The following is a 22756-nucleotide window of genomic DNA, read 5'->3' on the forward strand; positions in this document are numbered from 1 at the left end:
TCTTTTGTCACCTGTGCTTTTCACATGTGTTAAGCAACTGAACTTCCTCATATGCAACTTGAATGTTGTAACAATTTTAATTTAGTCACAAATCAGTATACCCAAGGCAGACTTCCTTCTTCAGGAGTATTTCTTGTTAGTCTCATTATTTATTTTTTTTTCCTTAATGGAAAATATGATTTTTTTCCTTGTAACTCAGTGTCATTTGACAGTAAGCAAAGTAAGTATAAAAACGCATCCATTGACTTTGATATGGTTGTAGTTAGTTCAGTGATTAGTGCCATTGAAGGCTTTAGATACTGTGTACCCCGAGACAACTCCAGTTTGATGAATAATTTTCATTGTGCAGTCAAAGTTACTTGTGATATTGTCAGCTACTTCATTACAATGTTCAGCTGAGCACACTGGTCCAACAGGTATGTCAGCTACAAAGAGGTGCTTGCCTTGGATGTGGAATGCCATACATCTTGGCCTATTGCAAGGGGTATCCAAGTAGATAAACCAGCTTGTGCTGCATTTGCTGAGCTTGAATACCCTTGAAATAACGAAAAGTTATGCTTGTTCTAGAAAAACCTGGCTAACCACTAAGTGTAGCAAGTTATAGTCAAATTTTAGGAAATGGTTCTGCCGGGCTTTGCTTCAGCTGTCCTTTGACCAATTTACTGCTGCTTGGAAATTCTTCTCAGAGGAGAATTCCTACAGCCTGTGTGGTGAATTCTAATGCAGAAGGAAAAAATTATACCATGTTAAGTGTCTAGGTGAGCGCTTTTGCTGTGAGAGGATGCCTTGTTTCTGCTGCATATCTGACACCTGCACCGCTGTTAAAGAGGTGCCTGCTGGCTCTTGATTATGCCTCAGGTAAATGGTAACTGTTCCTGTGTATTCAGAGGCAGTCTGAGGTAGCATGTCACCAGACTGCAAAGGAATCCTTAAACCACCCAACCCCCAATTTAGAAAAAGGTGGACAGTTTTTTTATTTATGTCCTAGGATGTCTGAAGCTGTACCAGAAGTACATTGAAGACATTTACCACTTTATGAATGGAAATAAGCCTTTCCCAAGGTGTATAGATTGGTATATATGTTTGGAGAAAGTAAAACACAAAGTCAAGAAAGAAATACTTCTGACTGCTCCTATACATCTTTTTTTTCCCCCTTTTTTTTCCTGAGTTTTATGTTTCTGGTTTGATATGCTGCAGTCCCTTCTGACTCTAAGTCTTCCTGTAAACTGCTGGTGCTATTCTGGAACTGGGTACCAATATCTGACTGTTTAGGTTGCTATTTGTCAAATTACAGGCATGCTGTCAGGAGTGTGGTTATTTTGTTTTTGGGTTTTTTTCCCCCCTAGCATTTGCTTGGTCCATGAAGAATCTCTTCAGATGCATTAGCAATGGGTGGCTTCATCAGTGATGCTGGTGATGACCCACAGCTTCCTCTTAATTGAGATTTCTCTGTTGAAAGGATAAGAAACAGACACCATATCTTTGGCTGCTGATTGTTGTCCTTGCTTTTTTTAGCACTGATATCCTCTCTAAGAGCATAAACATTACTGTGGAGCACGTTTGGTTTTGAAAGCCGAAATTTCTGGGTATGCTGTCTGGATTTCATACAACTAAATAATTGTGGTTTTGATGTCAGTGTAATTCTTTCCATGATTACACAGTAATAGTCTGTCAATGTATTCCTGCCAAAACTTAGCATGCTGTTTGCCTCTGAAGTTAAATACTATTAAAATACTACAAGTAAACAGTACAAAAGGGATACAGAACTCTTCAAGCCTGCATGAAAAATACTGTACTCTTCCATCTTTTAGGTATCTCTTTGGTATTTTAGGGATCCGTCTGCTCCATGGGAATGCTTAAAAAGGTGCAGCTGAGAAACTTGTTTGTGGCTGTTACTGGTCAAGCATTGTGCTGCTGGAGCCCAAGCCTGGTCTTTGTGAGCAGACCTTCACAGCCTCTTGGCTGAAAAGTGGTTTTTTTTCCCCTCAGTGTTTGAAATGATAATGGAAGCTGTTCCAGAATCTCACTGGTCTTCGAAAAAGCAGTGGGGACTCTGGTTGTAGATCTGCAGGCTCAGTAAAATGTGATTTTATTTTTGATGGCAAAATAAAGCTGGAGATTTATTCTGATATGTGAAGGCAAGGAAGTTACAAAGACTAAGAGTTAAGCTTTGCTTTATGCCCTTGCTAGTCCATTTTATGAAAACAGTCATACTTGCAGCTGATCTGAGACTGAATAGTTGTAACTGTTGGGTTTAGTTTCGTGTGTTTAATTTCTTGTGGTCACCTGATATACATGAAATGTTTCCATGTTCTTGTTGCAGCACTTTATGTAGTTGAATATATAGTGTAACTGTTCAAGTCCTTTTTCTGCATTTTGCAGTGAGAAGATCTTTTACTAATTTGAGAGATTTTCATTATTCAGGAGTAAAATAAGAATATTAAAACTGTGTCTTCAAAATTACACTTGCTGTATTTTCACTGGTATTATCATTATGTTTTCACACTATTTATGCTGGATCACTGTTTAATAATGTATAGGAGCCATCTTTGTAGAAATGCATTATTATGCTGCTATTTTTGGTTTGTGAAGTCTCGCTAGCATTTCAGATAATTTCATTGCCTGTAGCTTTACTTATTTAAACATTAGGAGAGATGAGATTATTCTTAGAGAGTAACTCAAGTGGGGAAATACTGATTGCTAATTCCTTTTAGTGTAATTCAGCTTTGTCACACACAAACTCTTGGTTTTCCTCATATTAAAGGATCTCACATCTGTCTGCTGTTTTGATCAGTTGAAAACAGGTGCCACATAGACTTGGCAAATTGAAAGCAAATTCAAGACTACAGAAATTCCCTATTGATGACATGGTTTTGATTTTGATAAATTGAGAGAACTGCAAAATGATGGTTTAAGTTATTTTTAGAAGACATGAAGGTGTGTAAAGCAGGAAATAAGAGTGTGCACATGCATTTGAAATACATTAACTGATGGGGAAGCTGTGTAACAAGTACCTGCAGTGGTGGACAAAGAGCTTACTCTTGATACTGGTTATGTAGGCTGAGTTTCTCAGACTTACTTGGTGTGACTTCAAAATGTGACCGTGAACTTCCACTAATTAGTCGAATCCAATTAATTTCCTTTATATAAACAGGTGTTGCTGGTGATGGATTCTGTCATCTTAGCTGGGAACCTTCTTGCTTAACTGTTTCAACACCTGAGCAGGTTGTCTAGGCAGCTGTTTCAGTGAGTGAGAGCCCAGGCTTGTTTAAGCAAATGCAGGTGCCTGCTTAGGCTTATAGCCAATACAATTCACAGCACCTGGCTTCCCTAGCTGCTCTGCTGAGGGTGAAAGGTGCTCAGGGTGGCTACCTGATGGGACTTACACTTTTATTGTCCTGAGTAGCACCTCATCTTGCAATGAGGAAGCATTTATTTTATACAAAGCACTTTGCAGGATAAACAAAGTCGATGGAATTTGGTTACTGGAATTGTTTTTTTTCTAGGAAAAAAAGCATATTGCACAGTAAATGTGTTTATATGCAACTAAAGATATGGAGTCTGAGTACTTTTACAGGTACTTAGTACTTTTGAGGTTGCTGCTTTGGAGTTAATCTGAGGAGGAACAGCACTTCCAAATCCCTGTTTGCCTCCTGAGCATCCTCTGCACAGCCTCTCTGTTTCTGATCCTCTTTGTGTTTTCAGGGATTGACTAGTGTGTTTCATTTTTCAGTTTGCCTGATATCACTAATGTCCTATATTCCTTTCATGTGTGTACTGTGGCTTTGATGTTAAACCAAGTTTCTAGGCAGACAATGAGTGGTTTTGCTTCCAAAAAGTTTTGGAGAGTTGGTTATTGGCTCATGGACACTGTGGTACTTGGCTGTGTAAGTGACTGTCCATCTTCCCCTTGTAAAACCTCCCTGTGTTTACTCACAAATGTTGGCAGCTGCTGTATTGTCGCTGTGTGTTGAAGGGCAGGATAGGGCCAATTTATAGCCTTGGATGGTAAGACAATAGGAAAAGTGATCAAAAGCCAGTTAGGAGCGATTCTTTTGAAGGAAGTAAACTCCACATTCCTAGTGAGGGTCTGTGATCTTGTGAGCCATTCAGTTAGCTGAGTGAAACGTCCCCTGTTTCATCCAGATCAGTTCTTGATGTTTCAGGGCTGGTGGCTTTGAAGATTTTTTTTTTCAGTTGCTTTCACTAAGAAATAATTTGAGCTTATGAGAGTGGCATTTGCTAGTTATTTGACTTTGTGTGTATGTGTGTTCAGCTTTCCCTCTCATATGTTTGAGATTGAGGGAAAGAAGAAGAAGGGGAAAGTTTATAAATCTAGACAATTTGCCTTTAAGTGTTTCAAGTTTCACGTGTTCTTCTGATTGTCTCAATAAGGAGGCTTTGTTTTAATGTGGGGGAAAAAGAGAAAAAAATGTAGGAAAGCCAGGATGAAAAACAACTTTGTTTCCATCTTTACAGCAGGACTGTATTGCCTTTGTCTTTATGCTGATGGAGGAAACAGCTCATAGTTTGTATATGAATGTGTGTGGGAATCAGACTGTTAAAATTCAGTGTTTAATTAAATTATTATTGCAATTAAGAGACATTACTACTTTTCCATACTGAGGCAGTCAAGGGTGTTAGCCTTCTAAGCTAATCTGTAATGTTTTTTTGTAATTTAAACTTAATAGCAAAATAGAATAAAATTCAGGATGCTGGCAGTGCCTGAAGCATCAAAACACACTGTGAAGAAGTTTCTTTTGGATTATTGTCACATTCTGTTTAGGGTTTAACTCTGTTTTTTGTTTAAAAGAAGATTTTATTTCATTGCAGGGCTTTGAGTAGTACATCCCCTAAGATGTGTTTGAAATACTGCATTTTTCCTGCTTGTTTGGGTCAGATGTGGGTCTTGTGTCAGCATAAGTGGGGCTTTTAATTTCATGCATGCACAGGGCTAATCATTGCTTATTTGGTTATGGATTGCTTGCTTGAAGGATCTCAAATGGTGCCTTTTGAAACATAAATCTGTTAATGCTGTTCTGTGTTTAAGCAAAAGGTGGCCAAGTTATAAAGATCTATAGCTATGAAGTGTGCATTAGCAGGCAGTTTCTTTGGAATACCTCTAATTCCTGAATAATGTATGCCAAAACAGAACATCACAAATTCTTATTTCTCTGTTTCTTGTGCTCTACCAACTTTGTCTTGCAGTATTTATCAAACTGTCTTTCAAGGTGTAGTCCTGTTTGGCCATGATTGTTTCCCAAAACAATTTGCAGATTCTGGATCTTACTATTTGAAGATCATGTATTAAAACATAGTTAACTCCTGTGAGTTTCACCCAAGGAAAGCAGAAACTGTGCTCCTGTGGATACTGGCGCAGTAAGCTTGCCTCTGCTGAAGGCCGTTTTTACAGCTGGGTGTTAAAGTCATGAAAACCAAAACTGCTGACACAGCCTTAATCACAGGGCCACAAGTAGCACTTCTTTGTTTTTGTGTGACAGTTTCATTGGTACTGTTAATAGCTGGTTCCTTACAGGTGTTCGTGTATAATAATTCTTTCGAGACAACACTTGGTAAGTATTCAAGTGAATCACGTTAATTCCAGGATTAATTTTTTAAGAGAGACCTTTTGACTCTTTTTTCTTTTGAGGTTTTTGGTCATAAAAATCCGTATGTTGAAAATGTTCATTATTTTTGATTTTTCAAGTTCAGCCCTGTGTTTGGGAGAAAAGCAGAAAGAAACTGGCTTGCCTGTGACAGTGGGCAGCCCCACTTTATCTGATATTGTCAGTCTTGGAAAAAACATGGATCTCTGTTTTACTGCTCTGCCCTTGCTGCTGGGCTGGCTGGACAGTCTAGGAGGTGTAGCTGCAGCATTGCTGTCTTTGAGGAAATACCAGGTATAGCAAAATTGTGAAGAAAAACTGGTATGCTTCTCTTTAAGACCCCAGCAAGGGAAACTGTGTATGGTAGTAAAGTCTTTCCCCTGGTCTTGCTGGGTGTACATGGGGATGTTTTGTGCTTTTAGCAGAGCAGATGATGGAAGACAGAGTTCCCTTTGCAGGGCTTTCTGTTGCTCCCCTTTGGGTCTGGTGTGTGAGGTGGGGATGGAAGGACAAAGGGGTGACTGTACAGAAGGTGAATCTGGAACAGCTTGGCTATAGTCACTCTTCTGACAGCTTGGAGAAACACCCTCCGTGGAGTGAGCTGCAAAAGCTGTTGTTCCCTCGTACGGTTATCACTGAGCCTCATTTTAAAGCAGCTGAGGGCTGGCACGCTGCCTCTACCAGGTAGTGCTGGTGAATGCAATAATACACCAGGACATAATTATCTTGACCTCTGGAGAAACTGAACTGAGAGTAATTTGTTTCAGAAGTGAGCAATTTTCTGTGTGTGGCTCCTGGCGTCTATAAAGCAAACAAGTCAGTGTTCAACTCCAGTTATAACCTCTCTGGGACTGCTGTTGAAACATGGCTAGCAGACGTGGTGTGGTACTGATACACTTCTTTCTCCCTGGCCTCTGCCTGAGCTTGCTGACATTTGGAAAATGCATATGAAGTTTATGTGCAATTGATAATGCTTTGATACAAATTTCAAATTTGTATCAGTTACTGTAGTATGCATGTGTGTATAGCTGCTTCTTTAAATGGTTTAGGTAGTGAAGAACCTGATCTGGATTTAGCTGGAAGTTCTTATTTGGTTTTTAGGAGATTTTGTAGGAGGAATGGCTTAATTAGCAAGGAGACCAGCCTTGCAGAACTAACACTCCTACCATTGCTATCTTGTTAGTACATTTAGTCACAGTTTGTTAGTTATGAGGTAAAAGGCTGACTAATCTGGTGGAAATGTTGGGGAGGTGGTGGGGGGACTAGAGACTGAGGAGGAGAAATTATAAAGGTAAAGGCTTCTGGTTCTCCTACCTCTAGTTTTGTTTGTTTCAATGGCCTGTCAGCATTGCTGCTGTCAAGCCCAACCAAATGAAATCCTCAGCTCGAGAGGTGATTTTGCATCATCTGTGTCTAGGGCAGGAGATGGAAGATTATATTCAATGCTGAAGGTTGCTAATGAACTAAGACCTAAGAAAGGATGAGGACTCCTAAAACTTGCTCCAGCTTAAAACCTTTCAGGGCTTTTTGTTTGGCCTTCTGCTGTAGGTGACATTGGTTGGCCATGCAGGTGTACTGAGGAAAACAGCTGGAATAGATGGAATGGGTGGTGGGAATGGAGGATAAAGGTAGGATGGCCCCTTTCAGTGATAGCATGTGAGTGAAACTATATGTTGTTCATGAACAAAAAAAGTGTTTTTCAGGAAAGCTTGTTTACAGGTTGAAGGAAGTGAATTGCTTTGTCTGGGTGTTTGCAGTATGCTGTGTATAAATTTGATACTCCTGAAGTCATGGTGAAAGGTGGAACATGACAAGCTGCCTTAAGGTAAATATTGCTGCTCTGCATCAGCAGTTCTGAATTGGTGTCATTAAATTCTGACTTGATTCCTTGGCTGCTTTGTTACCATGATTTGATCATGATTCTCAGTACCTCAGCTGTACCTGGCTGTTTTTAGGATTCCACTTTTAAGCTATTTCCTGTGAATTCCTTGTCACAAAGTATGAACACTGGTGGCTGAGCTCCGTAGTGAGTGTTTTAGTAAGTAATGAGATTTTGTGTAGACAGAAGGTGCTTTGTGTCACTTCCTGAACCACTTTCAAGAAGAGCTGCTGTTCCAGACAGCTGTGAGAGGACCTTGTTGGGTGTCCAGACCTCTTGAGAGTGGAGTTTGAAATTGAGTAAGTTGGGTCCATGCTCTTTCCTCTTTCACTGGAAACTCTTAAATGCAGTGAAGCATGAGATGGGCACGGAAACTTTTGTCAGTTTTCTTTGTGATGGGAAAATAAACTTGGTGTGTGTGAAGAATCAAGTGAGAAATTGTCATCAATGGAGAGGGCCTAATGGCATAGGGAAAAGAAGAAAATCCCAAATGTGCATGCAGAGCACTGTTTGGAACAGGACTGGGGCACTGTTTCCCATCTTTTCCTGCCAGGGACAGGAGGCTCGTGACCCAAAATCCCTTAATGGCTGTTTTCCATTTATTAAACTTTATTTCATGTTGGTGTGAAAATTAGCAAGGAGTACTCTCCATTTTTCTATCTTGATTTTTTTTTTTCCTGCAGCGTGATGCAGCACAGACACTCAGTGGAGGTTATGCTCCTGTTCCCTGTAAGGCTGATGGTGCAGTATCACTGTACTGCTGTGCCCCTTCCCCACCTGCATGTAGGGCTGTGCTGCAGTGGCACAGCAAACTCTTCTGCCTGGAGGATGGAGACAGTGGGTCTGGCTGGGCTGCCTTGAAAAGGAAGATGAGCCCTTTGTGTGAAGGAGATATCAAAGGGGAAGGTTTTTTTTTTTAATAAGGGGGAAAATCAATTAGTAACTTGATAACTTTCTTGGTACTTTGCATCCAATAAAGCCCCTAACCTTTCATAGTCCTTAAGAGATGATGCCATATACACAAACTTGGTCCTTACAGTCCTTATGTTTTTCAGGCCTCCTTATGTTTTTTTGTGACTTGAAAGAAATCACTTGATTAGAGTCACTGTCTTTGCTTCGTTCATTCCTTGGTTTGAAAGCAGGCTTTCAAAGAGTGACTGCACACCTTAGTCTGGCTGAAGAAAATACCCAGATAAGTGCACTTCCCAACATGCTGCAAATGCATGGCTGTGCTTGCAGGAAAGATCTGGTCATGCCTAGACCTGAACTTTTTATCACGCGTGGAAGCTGGTATTTTTAAGCAACAAGAAATGTTTTCTCTCCAGTATATAAGCCTTCTCCTCCTTTTTCCTTAGATCTTTTCTCCCACTGTGTCTTTTTGAACTTGGACCTTGTCTGTTTTTTATGAAAATTAGCTGCCCACCTCCTATGCTGTTAAGTTTTGGATATTAGGGAACCTGTTGCTGGAAGCACTGTCATCGAGCAGCTGTAGCTGCCACCATTTCCCTGGCCCCCCCTTTCCAAGCTCTCAGAGAAACTGATGGCTAACTTCACAGCTGATGTCAGCTTTTCAGTTGAGTGGGAAGGGAGGAAAACTCCTCAATGGGCAATCTTCTCTCCAGATATGAAGTTGTGAAGTGTGTGTCTTTCTAGACAGAGTTCCACTGTGTCACAGCTGGAGTGCTATGCAGTGATGTATTGCTGGGCAATGAGCAAAGCAATTAATGATATTTCTATCTGTCCTACTCTGAGACCTGTGAAGTTGCCAGTTTATTCCCAGACTTGACTTTTTTGTGTGCTTAAAAAAGACACAAAGTTAGCCAACAACAATTTGATTTTTTTCTATTAACGATTTAGCATGTCCAGATGTGCAGAGATTTGCATACTTCTTCCACCCATGAGGAGCTGTGGGACTATTGCATCTGAGTGTAGTTTCAGGAAGTGATAAGGTTTCTGTTCCAGCAGAAAACTGTACTTATCTTCTGGAAAGAATATTTCAATGTTACCTATGTAACTTGTATATGTATCTTGTTCATCTGGATACAAAATAGGTTGTTGCAGAAGGTATGTATTACTTTGGCATAGTGGCAGCCTTTTTAAAAGTCTTGGACTCCGATGAAGAATAGAAACATTTCTGTTTTTTTGGCAGAAAGTACAGTTGCTGTGGTTATTGTAGAAAACGTGTTATAAAGATTCAAGCTATGTTGTCTTGACAAAGAAAAGGGAAGGTCTTTCTTTTTTTTTTTTTTCTTTTTTTTTTTTTAAGAAGGAAATTATTGTGAGTAGGATGAAATCCTTGTGTTCTTACGTATGCTTGGATGATTTTCAGTTTTCTTAGGCATTCAATTGCTTCATGTTTTACAGCACTGGCATTTGGATTTTCAGATTCCTCATGTGAACTGAGCTACTTTTCTGTTCCTCCTCAGTTTTTCAGTGGGGAGGGTTTGCTTATGGGTAACTGGCATGGAAACTGGGAGTGGAGAAAACAAAGGAGTATTTTATAATATGGATGGTCTAAAAGGAACTGGGATATGTGTGTTGTTTGTTGACAGGAGTTAATGCTTAGCTGTTGCTTTTGTGTATTCTATTTGTTAAATACAGTTTTGCACTAAATCAGCTTGAATTGCTGATATCTGAATTAATGCTTCAGGGAAGAAAGAAATGGTTAACACAGATTATATTTGGTGACACAAAGTGGTGTTCCTGCAGAGCATTGGGGATTTTCTTCAGGGTTTTGCTACCACCATGATTGGTGAGTTTCGTAGCATGGTTTCCTAGAAACTTCCTGTTATATGACTGTCCCATTTTGCGTTCTCTGTTTCTTGCTGGGTTTTTAAAGTGGATCCTAAAATTTCCTACATTGATTTTCTGTTTCATAACAGGTCAATCCAAATGAACCAACTATGAGATAAAACAGTGTGAGAAAAACAGAGGATGTTTTACAGTGGCACATAAACTTTATACCGCTTTAGGGTGAAGCGAGTGATTTGGAGCATGGTCTCAAAGTCTTTTTTGGGACAAGAGATTTTGCCTCTGATTTGGCTGTACTCATAAACTTACGTAAGTCTGTTCATGCAGACAAAGAGGGACTTTGTGGTCTTGATTGTCTGACTCCTGAAAATGCTTTCTCTCCATGTTGACTATTTCCAGTGCTTATAACCTTTTTCTTCTGTGAGACTTGGCATCTTTGTGGGTCTGAAGTATTTTCTGGACTATCAGAGCTACGGCTTGACAGGATTTCTCTTCCTCACTAAGCTGTGATGAGACTGGGAAACAGAAGTGAAATCTAAGAGCATCTCTCTGGTGTTTGGTGGTCTTTGTGTCAGAAGGCAGAATTGTACTGTGGTCTAAATGAAGGCTGTTAGAAGTAGATCAGTGTTATGTAGAAGAGAAATGGCGAGTGGTAGTTTTCAAATCATCTGCTGAAGTAGATGGTTAAAACCCCACCAAAGATCTAGTTTAACAAGAGGCTGGACAAAGAGGTAGGTTCTGGATGTTGGCTAAGTTGAGGTGGCAGTCTGGGAGAGAGGGAGAGGACAGCTGTCATGAGGACCGGTGCAGCTGAGTTGGCAGAGCAGTGAAGCAAGGGAGAATTTAGGATCCTTTTTGTGGTGCTAGTGAAATCTGTCAAGTTCGTGGAGAAGCAAAAGGCAGTTTTTGGTCTTTTTAGAGGAAATTAACTGCAGTATGCCGATTCTGGTATCAAAAGTGTGGAGTTTTGTATTTGAAGTAAGGTAGGGTTTTGTTGCAATTTGTATTTGACAGTATAAGGACTCCTTGTTGGTTGTTAGTTTGAAAACAAACCTCTCAAGTTCTATATAACTTGTCACTGTGGAGACAGGTAAGTATGTCTCTATCAAATGACTAGCCCATGTGTTTAAATTCATCCTTTAAAAATCTTTGATATGCTCTGACTGATGCTCTGTTTTGATTCAAATTTTAAATGGGGCAGCATGCCTTCCATCAAGAAGTTGCCTGGGCTGTTCATATGACTTTTTAGTTTCTCAATAACAGCTTTGTGACAATTTTTTATTGTTAAAAAACAATTCCTTATTGCTATTTCTGAGCTATTTAAAAAATGAAACAGACGTTGTTTATCACAGTTCAAGTATAAAGGCTCCACAAGTACCACATGTGCTGCAGTGATAACCTTCCTTCAGTTCTGTATAGGAGTGTTATGCCAAATGCAGTCTTTGTGCTGTACTACAATGACTGACATCTTGTATGATGGGGTTTTTAGTGCTAACCTTTTCAGTTTTGAACAGAAATAGCTTGGAAATATTTGATTTCTTTCAATTGTAATAAATGGCTATTCTTTCTGAGTATCTTCCCTTGATACCTTTGAATTCTGAGAATGCAAAATCACTGATTCTTACATATTGTAAACATGGAGGATAGCAAAAGTCTCAAGTATTGATGTAATTAAATCTGGAAGTGACTCTTAGAATGCTAGATAAATAGAAACAGTGAGTGCCTGTTTATTAACTATTTAAAGCAACTTGTACATAATTATCAAAAGACAAAATATTCTGTGCAAAATAGGGTATCTACAAAGTACCTTATGCTTTATAGGCTGCTGCTTATGTGGTGTGTAGCCAGATTCAGTCCTCTAATCACTGTCTACCCTTTGCACTAGTGAGAGAGGAAAGGTGTCGAAGAACCACGTGAGAAGCAGGACCTGAAGCAGCCAGGAGTGCTTTGACTATAGAGGGTGCTGGGGCCACTGTACTCAGTGCTAATGTTGGATGAGGAGCTGAGAAGAGGATGGTGCAATTCCTTTGTCTCCAAAATTTGTGGACCCTCTTTTCTGTCAGTCTCCAACTAAGGTACACTTCTTCCTCCATAAGGTGGATGTTGAATCCAGCTGAGGCTTTCTCCCTCGGCTTGCCTGTCTTCATTCTCATCCTCTCAGCAATGAGGGAGGTATTAAATGCATCTTGGTCCATGCACTTTATTCTTTCTTTCATCTTTTGAGTAAAGAAATCATAGCCTTTGTCCATTTTCCTTGGGGAGCCTTGGTCAGTGAGAGTCCCGGTTTGGGGGCAGTGATCTACAGGCTCTTTCTCCCTTGCATGGTATCTTCTGGGATCTGTTTCCCGTGAGGTTGTAGCATATGCTGTTATTTGGGTTGCAAGTACGTTTTGCTGCAGAGCACTATAAGACAAATGCCCCTATCTGGAAACTCACCCTGCCAGAAGCGGATGGAGCTGTGTTGCTCTGGGGCCAAGTGGGAGGATAGAGGGAACCTGCAGGGATCAATCTCAATGAAATGTGAGGTATGGCCCCACAAATATGTCCAACTTTCAGTTGAAGCATTGAGCTGACATATTTGTAACAAAACAAAACCTACTTTTTTTAGGTTAAAATTGACATTTGAGGTGGCCATTGCTTATTTCACTGTAACTGTGTGCAGATGGAGATGGGGATTTGAACCCCTCTTGACAATCACTGCAAGCTGACAAATGTGAAATAGAGAACTCAAGCTAATCAAAAAGGTGTCAGTCAAAAATGATCTTGTTTTAAATGGGTACAGATTTTAGCCACACAAATATTTGAGGGCTCTGGGCTGCTACAGGCATTTCTAATCTAAGTGAAATGAGGTGTGTGTACAGGTGTCTAATCAGTTTTGATACTGTTCAGAAACTTCTTGTGGATTTATTATGTTGAACCAAGTGACTGCAATATGTTGAGTGTGAGTTAGACTTTCTGTAACCACAGAAAATGCCTTTGCTCTAAATCTTGATTCTCAGTTTAAGATTGAGATTGAAAACTCTCCACTGAACTAATAAACCTGAACAGCTTTTTCATAGGAAATGATCTCACTGCTTTAATTGTAATTAAGATGACATCTTTAATACCAAAACTTATGCACATGTTAGAGTTACTGATTATTTTTCACTTTTAGTAGGAGTCAGAATTCTAGCTATTTAGATTTATAGCAAGTCTTTTTTTTGTGGGGTGGGAGCTTCATATAAAGGCTTTCTTAGTTCAGATCTTAAGTGATTCTTACACACATGGTATACACAGAATGAGCTATGTATTACTGCTCCTTCAACAAGACTCCATTTTCCCCATGAATGTTACAGGATTCCCGTCAAAAGCCAATAAATGGATGAATCTGCTTAATGAACTGTGTGAAAACTCAGTTGAGTTAAAAAGGAATAAGAAGAGAAAATATTACCAAGTGGTTACCTTTTTTTTGATAGTAACAATGTCTTTAGGCTAATGGAAAACTAGCTGTTTTCAGTTTCTTTCTAGTTTGAAAAACTAGTAGATTCCAACAGTTAAGTGTGTTCCTGTTAGCATGGTGACTTGCACCAGATATGCATGTGATGCTCTAAGTACAAGAGCTCTTAGCAGAAGAGCTGCATCTGCAGTAAGAATGACCATCCCTGGTCTTCCCTGACTTTCTTCAAAGTTCTTTGAACTTCTCAGAACTTCTGTCTTTGTTTTTTTTTCTTTGCTCTTCTTTTAGATCAGGTCATCTCCACTCTTCTCTGCCTTTCTTTTCTTCCATTCTTCTCTTTGTTTCTCTCCCTTCTTTGCCCATTTTTTGCCCTTCTTTGTTCTTCTCTGCTCTTCTTCCCTGCTCTTTTCTGCCTTTTTTTTTTTTTTTTTTTCAATATTGAGAGAATCATGAGCATGGGTTGACTTTTTTTCCTTTTTTTTTTTTTTTTTTTTCAATATTGAGAGAATCATGAGCGTGGGTTGTTTGACTTTTTTTGCTTAACAAAGAAAGAATTCTGGCTTTATTAAAAACAACCAAAAACATTTTAACCTTCTCTGGTGGACTTTTCTTCCAGCTCTTGCTGAAACTGGTGTGCCCCCGGCTCGTTAGGCTGTGCAGCCAAGGCTGCCGCGCTCACCGGAAAGCAGGACATTTATGATTGAGTTCCTGTTATTGACTGGCTCTAGAGAAAAATGCCAAATTCCATCAGACAATATAGTAGGTGCACTGTGGGAGACTTTTGTGAATGCTGTTGTGATGCTTTTTTAGAATGGGATTTTTATATTTTTTAATTTTATTTTTAGGGTTATTTTCTCAACAAATTTGCTCTTAAGTGAGTTTTGCAAGCAGTTCAGAGAATGACCAGCTTGGTCCAGATGGGCCTGAGTAATGTGGCACAGGAAAAGCACTTGCAAATCTTTTTGCAACTGTATTTTGAGTATGTCAGCTCTCATCCTTTTTTATGCACTGAAGATGTGTCAGATGAGTGGTTCTCAGTTGTTTGGGCTTGGTTTTGGTAATACTGGTGCACTTGTAAAAAGGGTGGTCGGCAGTATAATCAAAATGAAGTGTAAAAGCAAAGTGCATTTGCTGCAGGTTTGTGACATTAATTTGCTTGCCACAGTTTATAGGAATAATTTAAACACTTGAGGATGGGCAAAACCACATTTATATTAACTGTAAAGATAAAATCTGTGGCTTTTCAGAAAGTGTTGAAGGCTTCCTTCACTCAAATACTTTCCCATCATGCACAGAGCATTTAATTTGTCTTTGAGCACTACTTTGAAATCCCTTACAGCTGGAATTGTTCTTCAGTGAACTAAAATATTGCTCATTCAAAGGTTTTCCATGTGAGAAAAATGTACAGTTGTGGTGAACTAGGAGTCTTATTATGGGCAACAGTGTCTCAGTTAAGGACATGCTTTCTTCCAAATATAAATGCCAACAGGTTTTCTGTGCTGTCTGTACCTTACTTTTCCCTTATCCACCCAGGAGTTATTTGGGAGATAAACTGGAATATCTGTTCCTTAAAACTGGGTTGCCAGGGGCCCTTGTTTTTAAGTCAGCTAACTTTTCTTGTTGGCTTCTGATGGTATTTCTGAACACTTCAGTCCTTTAGAAAAGAATTTAATTTTCAATGGCTATATGTTATGGAACATGCTGACTATTAAATATAGGTTAAACATATAGGTTGTGTGCTCTTTTTGGTATTACTTAACCAGGACAACATTACTCTTTTCGAAGTACATATATATACATATATGGTTTTATTTAGTCTTCCTAGAATTATGAATTAATAGTCCTTTTCTTATTTACTGTATGGTAATATTTTCCTGTGACTGGGGTCAATCTGTACTTGGTTAAAATGACTGAAACATCAGCAACTGGAAACCTTTCTACTTAAAGCAGTTTTAATTCTCCTGGGGGAGAGGAGTGAAGATGGGATTTTCAGCTTGGGAGCTGGGCTACAACCAAAAACAACAGAAGGGGAAGGTACCACCCATCAGGCAATCATCAATGGTTTTAAATGAGATAAGCAGAGGCTTCTTTCATAGCTTGCTTCCTTTCTCTGCACCTTTTAAAGGTGTTCAGAGTGGAAACCTTCCTGCCATTAAGTGCAAGATTATCTCTAGTTATGTTTTATAGATGAGAAAGCTAATTTTTCTTCCAGAATTTCTATTTAGAGCTGCTTTCAGCTTTGTAAGAACTGTTATTCAATTTTACAAGTGGAATAAAGTCAAGTGAAGTAAACATTCTCTATGCACCTGCTGAAGAAGCTGCTGTTATGGAAAGTTTCCAATAAAATCCTAAGTGACTAGCTAGCAGCTTCCTCCAGTTTTTTAGGATTCCTAGCCTTTCAAATAATGTCCTGCTTTAATTTTTGCGAACTTGAGTCTCATAGTGCAACTAATTTCCAAGGGCTTTAATTACATGGAAACACTTTGGTATGTACATTTAAATTGCATTAAAAATTCAACAGACAAAAAACCCCACTAAAAGTCTGTCTGCCTTGGCTAAAATGTGAGAAGTAGCACATAGGTTTTCTGTTATTCAGAAATATTTTGTTCTTATTCTTCTGAGAGATAAAGTATGCATGTTTGAGGGGGAGGAATTAAGACAGTAAATGATTTGTTTTGTCCTTTGTGCAGGTCAATTAATTTACCTTGACTAGACACTGCACTCTAATTAGCAGTGTCCAACAGCCAGCAGCAGGCAAGAGTTAGAGCAAGCTAGTTATTCAAGCAGATTAGTCTTCAAAGCTGGATATTCACACTAGAGCTGTTAAGAATATCTTTACAGGCACAGAAGAGTATATTTCCCCCCTTCCCCCCCACTTGGAAATAGTAATTTCTCACTCCTCAATAGAGGCAACCAAAACCTGGAGATAAGATAGCCAAGTCTGAAGAGCTCCTGGTGGCATTGCTACACTAACTCAAAATGAGTTTTTTAATGGTGAGTGTCTGGTACTCTTAATGATGATTTTGTTCACAGTTTATTTTAATGGTTTCCAAATATACAGCAAAGGGAAGCAAAATTAGGGCTTTGACCACCTGTTCAGTCTTATGGGGGGCAGGCTGTAGGTTCAAGTGGTCGGGTAACACTTTCCTCAAATAAGAAGAGAGAAGTTAAGTCATTATAATGAGCATATAATTTATAATGACAGTAGTATTTTAGGGTAAAGGTTTTAATACAAATGTGCATATCTTTAAAAAAAAAGTGTGCATAGCTTCTTTCTGCTTTTTTGGAAGACCTTTGTGAAATAAAAATGCTTTGATTTAAGGAACTACCTTAGCGAAGACCATTGACTGAAGTGTTGAAAGTTACATTACCACGACTGGGAATGTACAACACCCAAAGTTCATGGGTCAGTTTACTAAAGCTATGAAATCAGAAATATAATAGCAGGGCTACTGAATTATTAATGACTTCACTCCCCTGGAGGAAAAAAAAGCCTGTTGAATTCCTGATTGTTATTTACAAACCTGAAAATTGTAATTGTTTTCCTAATCTTGCAATATTGCTAAAGGCAGAGAAACTTGCTATGGAAAATTTGTGAAATGTCCTGGAAAATGTCACCAATGCTAGAAAGCATTTTTTAAAAAGTTAATTAAAAGTGATTTGATGTTTGACTCTTACAGCCTCCATAAGAAGCTGGAGCTTCAAGACTTGCAAAGGTATATTTTAATGTGAATAACTATTAGTTTAGAAGTGGAAGTACTCTGAAATCTGTTCTGATGTCTGAAAGGAGTACCCATTTAAAAATTAGACCTAATTCCACTTGAATGTATTGGTTTTTTCATAGTAAAGGATTGGTGTAACAGAACAAGGGAATATTGATAAATACAGATAAAAATATTGTTGTGTTCAGGTTGCGAGAGGACACTAATGGTTGATTTGTTTCCCTTTGTGAGGTTCCTTGCCTCCCACAGTAGGGAACCTTTCCTGAGATTTGATTTGGGTCACAACCATTCATCAGACCAACTCACAGCCTTTAATCTAGAGATTGGAAAGGGGGATTTTGAGGACTTTGTTCTTTCCTTTTATTTGCTTTGATAGTAAGAGTTTTAAATAATTCTAGTAAGATAAAATATAAAATATTATTTTAAATGGTATTAAAATAGAGAAGGCATGTAATTTGTTGGGTGTATTGTAAAGACTTGTAAATTACAGCAAGCTGGATCCAGAGATTTAATTTAGCCTCGTATTTTCTGGAAGTGCTGGCTGTGTGGACTGATTTTCTTTTGTGAGTTGTTAGCAGGTGTTCATAGAGGAACTTGTAGTTAACTTCTAGGTGCAAAATGTATCTTATAACAGCTCAAGAATATAACATGATGGATATTTAGAGTATGATCAAGCATCAGATGAGCAGTCTGTGTTAGTTGCCTTGCCGCTATTAACTTATTTTTCCAGCCTTACCTGGGGATGAAAGTCCTGCTATGCTGGTTACTGTTGTCTGATTGGTTTCTATTATTTTTGCTTGCAATTTATATCATATGAATAGGTCAAGACAGCCCAGGCTGTAGCTGATAAATTCATTTATTGTAGAAGCTTTGGAGAAATGTAAATGGCAAGCTTTTATTTAGACAAAGCAGTGGACAGGATCTTAATGAATTCATATAAAATATACTTAAAAACTGGCTCAAATCTTATAAGTTGAATTTTTTTTTTTTCTGATTTCGATTTCATACCATAATTGAGTACTGCTTTGACTAGTTATGTTAGAAAGTCTTGAACCTCATTACATAAGATTATAAAACTAAAAAGTTTTGGTTTTATTCAAATAATATTGAATTCTTGTGTTGAAATCATGTCCTGAAAGGAGTTATTGATAGCATTTTGTAAAATACAGTGCTGAAGGATAAAGGGTTTTGAAAAGCAGATGGTAGTTTCACAGTAAAGCTGACTTGTGTGTGTTAAAAGGAAAACAAACTTACAGAATGAAAAAGGCTTCTACAGTGTAATGTTTTCTTACTGTTTTTTATATGCAAGGTTTCTTTTGTGTTTGTCCCCTGATGTTTCTAACAAGTTGCATATTTTTCACTATAATGCGATGATAAATGGAGTGATGCTGCATTATTTGGTTTCTCACATCTTTTTTTCATTTTGCTTTATCCCAGAGGTCTGTTTTCAACTTGGAAATACTTTATACTGAGTTGAGGACATATTGAGTGTACCATTTTCAGTTTTACAGATGTTGAAAGGTTCCAGTTAGCATGAAAAATGGTTGGGGGATAGAGGCTACCTTTGGAAATCCTAAAGCATCAGGTGTCCAGCCTTTTTCTTCTATGTTTTTATCTCTTCTCTTGCCTCTGTGTGCATGTGACAATTATGGAATGACAACTCTGTCCTTTCCTAGTGGATGAGTCCTCTGAGCATTAGAACTGCTATGAGTAATGAACAGCATGAGCAGTTCTCTGGATTTAACCACATTTCTTATGTAGGTTATCATACCACTGTTTGGCATCACCTGCTTCATGCATCTTTGTGTAATAAATTGGTCTTTGGAATTCTGTCACAGTTTCAGCTTTCTCTTTTACTCACTCAGTCTGGGAAAAATTAGGCATTGGGAGCATCTTCATTATCTTCCCTAATTTGTTACCCTTCTCTGCAGGGGAATGCCTTCCCTGCCACAAGGCCCCACAAGATGGGAGATATCTTTTGCTCTAAACAGTTACTGACTTGTTTAAAGCTATTTTCTCTTGTGAGTTACTGACTTGTTTAAAGCTATTTTCTCTTGCTAACTGATTAGCAGTTTCTGTGGTAACAGGTAGTCTAAAGTTAAAACAGTGAAAGTGGTGTTTTATCTTTCAAATGTTTGAAGAGATTTGTGGTCTTTAAGTGAGAACACTTAGAATAAACCTATTGTAGTCAAATATTCTCTGTGCTTAACAGGCAAATGTGTGATTAAAAAAAAAAGCTTTATTCTCATATGCAACAATTTCGTTTAATAGACCTTGATCTTCAGCACTGTTATCACCTTCCATATGCTTACATTTGCAGGCTTTTAAATAAAAGCTTAGCACAATAGTGGGTGTGAAAATCTAAGACTGCTGTTTATACTGTGCCTCTTGTGTTGAAAATGTGTGTTCAGCACCTTCGCTTGATTTGGCAGCATGTCCACGTGGGAATGCTTCTTCCATAAGCCTGGGAAATTCCTGTGAGCTATGGGAATGAAGGGCCTGTGTCAGGAAGGAATATTGAGGCTTTTCAAGTAGGTTGTGTTGCCTGGCTGTCATCAGGAAGGAGGGAGCTTTTGCAAGTCTTCAAGGTCAATTTGTTCACAGATCTATGCCAAAGAAATGTATAATTACTTGAGAAGATCTGTACAGAAGGAGTATAGAATTTATATTAGAGAGGCAGAACTGCAATAAATACTTCTTTTGGTGATAGTTGAGGTGTCTATCTGGTAGTCAGAAAAGACATGATCCTAGACCTGCTTGAGTGCAGTTGCTCCATTTAGCCTTCAATTGCTGTCACAGCACCTTCCTCTGACAAAGTTCACCTAAGAAGTGCCCACCTTAAATCACAGCAACATCTTTTACAGTTTCTCATTAATCTGTAATTACATGCACACTAGGACTTGGGTTGGGACAGAGCATAACAGTTAAAGCCACTGTTTAAAGAATGATGTGGGGAGTAGCATCCTCTCTATTTTTATGCTTAAATGTTCTTGCTTGTGTTGTGGTATAACTTGTATGCAAAGTGAAATTTGTCAGCTTCTGGCTGCTGGAGTGGGGGCAACTCACTTTAAGATAATGTAATCAACTTGATAAGAATCAGTTTTCTCTTTTTTATATTTTTCCTTTATATTTTCTTTATTTTTCCTTCACGGGCATCTAAAATTGTAATATATTTGCTTCTTGTCTGCTCAGTGAAACTCGCAATTCGGACCTCATCTCTCTGACAAGTGAATCTCTGAAACAAATTTTCAGTTAATCATCCAAATTGTTTTTCTTGCACTAGTTGCTCAGATTAAACAAGTAAATCTTGTGTTTATTGGTTGCCTGTAAAGACCATATACAAATGCTCCCCCAAAGTCTGGGAGTGGCTAACACCCAAAGCAAAAGCCCATGTGCTCAGCAAACCACTATGTCTTCCTTAGTAAAAATTCTCCCAAGTATATTCCCATGGAAAGTTTGATTTATCTGGAATTTTCCTTGTAAAAGCTTTTCAGAAAAGTTCTAACTAGCTCAAGACTTAGGCTGTTTCTATGCCAAGTAATAATCACAGTAGTTTTAGAGAGACACCATGATGAATGGTAGTCTTTCACTGAATCAGGAGATAATTTTATAATTTTTAAAATATATGGAGTTTTTCTGCAGGAATATCATACCCACTTAAACTAAATGATGATCTCATGGTTAGAAGCTGTGGGCAGTTTCAATGAAGGGAAAACTGCCTAGCAAAGAAGTTATCTTTGTCAGAAAATGCAACTGCTTGGTGTTCTTACCTGAACTAGCTCCTATCAAATATAGGAAGTTGTTGGACAGACCTTTTTAACTGAATTTTCTAAACCATTTTGTTTTGTTGGGGGTTTTTCTGTTATTTTTTGTTTTATTAACAGTAAAATGCCTCTGAAGTTAGACTAGGAAAATGGCCATATTAAAAAGCACTTTTGAATAATATCTGATACATGCATGAGAACATAAACTCTGGCTAGTAAAAATATGTACTAAAAATAAACAGAACAGGGAATAAAACAGAATAATTCTGTCTCCCATGCTGTGTAGGTGATTGATGTTGGTTGCAAGTTGAGTTTTTTGTTAATTGGTTGTATGTGCATTTTTTTTTCCCCTCTTGTTGTAGCTGGTTTATTGGCTTTATTTCTAGCAGCAAAGAACATTTTAGACTGAGGAAAACTCTCCCAGAATGATCCATATCTGTGGCCAGAATTATGTTAGTCTTTGAGTGTTATTTTTCATTCTTACCACAGAGATCCCCTGAAATTTGCCATTTTAACAATCCTTAGCATGTTTGTTGTGCTCTGTCTTAAAGAAACTCATCTGGTAACCAGCAATGAAACAGATACTGCATAATGTTTTACCCAAGTATGGTCTTAATAATAAAATGGCTAGTTTACATGCCATATATAGTTTTAGAAACATTTAAGATGCTTTTAAAGTAATTGCATTTTTTGACAGCTCCCTTGTGGGGAGATTTCACTTTGCTAAAATGTATCCTGCCATTCATATTTTATAAAACAGCTTGTCTCTAGTTTGAGCTTTGTTTTATCAGATTTATTGGCAAAACAATTTTACAAAGACAAAACTGTTGTAATAAATGTGAATGGCTTGCTCCTTAAATTTACTGACTTGGGACTGCACCACAGCTCCCTTGCTGAGTACTTATATGTCAGTTGTAGTTGGATAATCTGCTAAAGGGAAAACTAGTTTCTGGATTCCTGTATTCCTTACTGTAGAATAAAAATACTTTTCAGTGTTAATACGCTCCACTTGAAAATAATGTGTATGCTTATAGCTGGCTTCTTGAAAATTACACTTGGAGAGTAGAAATTAAAAGATATTTCTTCTTTTCCTTGAACTTTGCATGAATTCAGTAGGTACATTAAGATGAAAAATAAGTGATATAAAAAACTTAAAGGAGCTTCTAAAAGCCATAATAATAAACTTTTCTGTGAAAGTTGATCTGCAATCATGTCATGGTCTAGAACTGCTGGATTATCTTCCCTTTGATGGAGAAGTCAATAAATTACTTTGGTTTTATAGTTAGTGTTATTTTTCTGAAGCATAAACTTGAAGCGAAAGTCATGGTGTGTTATATTCTTACTTCTGTGCTTTCAGAAAAGCCCAAGCCACTAAATGCACAAACAGATGTGCAGCTTCCCCTGGCTCCCCTGAGTTAGTGACTTGATTGTTCAATAGTCTTGATGAGATTGCTTAATTTAGGGAATGCAATTATCAACTAGATTTCATTGCTGTGGGATTCTACAGTTCAAGATAGTTTCAGACTATAGGTTTCTTGCTTTTTAATTTCTGTAAAAAAGAAAAAAAAATCTAAATTATTCTGACAATGTCATTAGCT

At 38.2% G+C, this 22756-nt stretch overlaps 1 protein-coding gene across 2 annotated transcripts in view; it reads left to right on the forward strand.

The window, feature by feature from the left end:
- Positions 1-22756, forward strand: part of GMDS (GDP-mannose 4,6-dehydratase) — a 409290-nt gene that overhangs the window by 8531 nt on the left and 378003 nt on the right. The window lies entirely within an intron of this gene.

Source organism: Pyrgilauda ruficollis, unplaced genomic scaffold (genome assembly GCF_017590135.1).
Source record: "Pyrgilauda ruficollis isolate IOZ18807 unplaced genomic scaffold, ASM1759013v1 scaffold35, whole genome shotgun sequence".
NCBI lineage: Eukaryota > Metazoa > Chordata > Aves > Passeriformes > Passeridae > Pyrgilauda > Pyrgilauda ruficollis.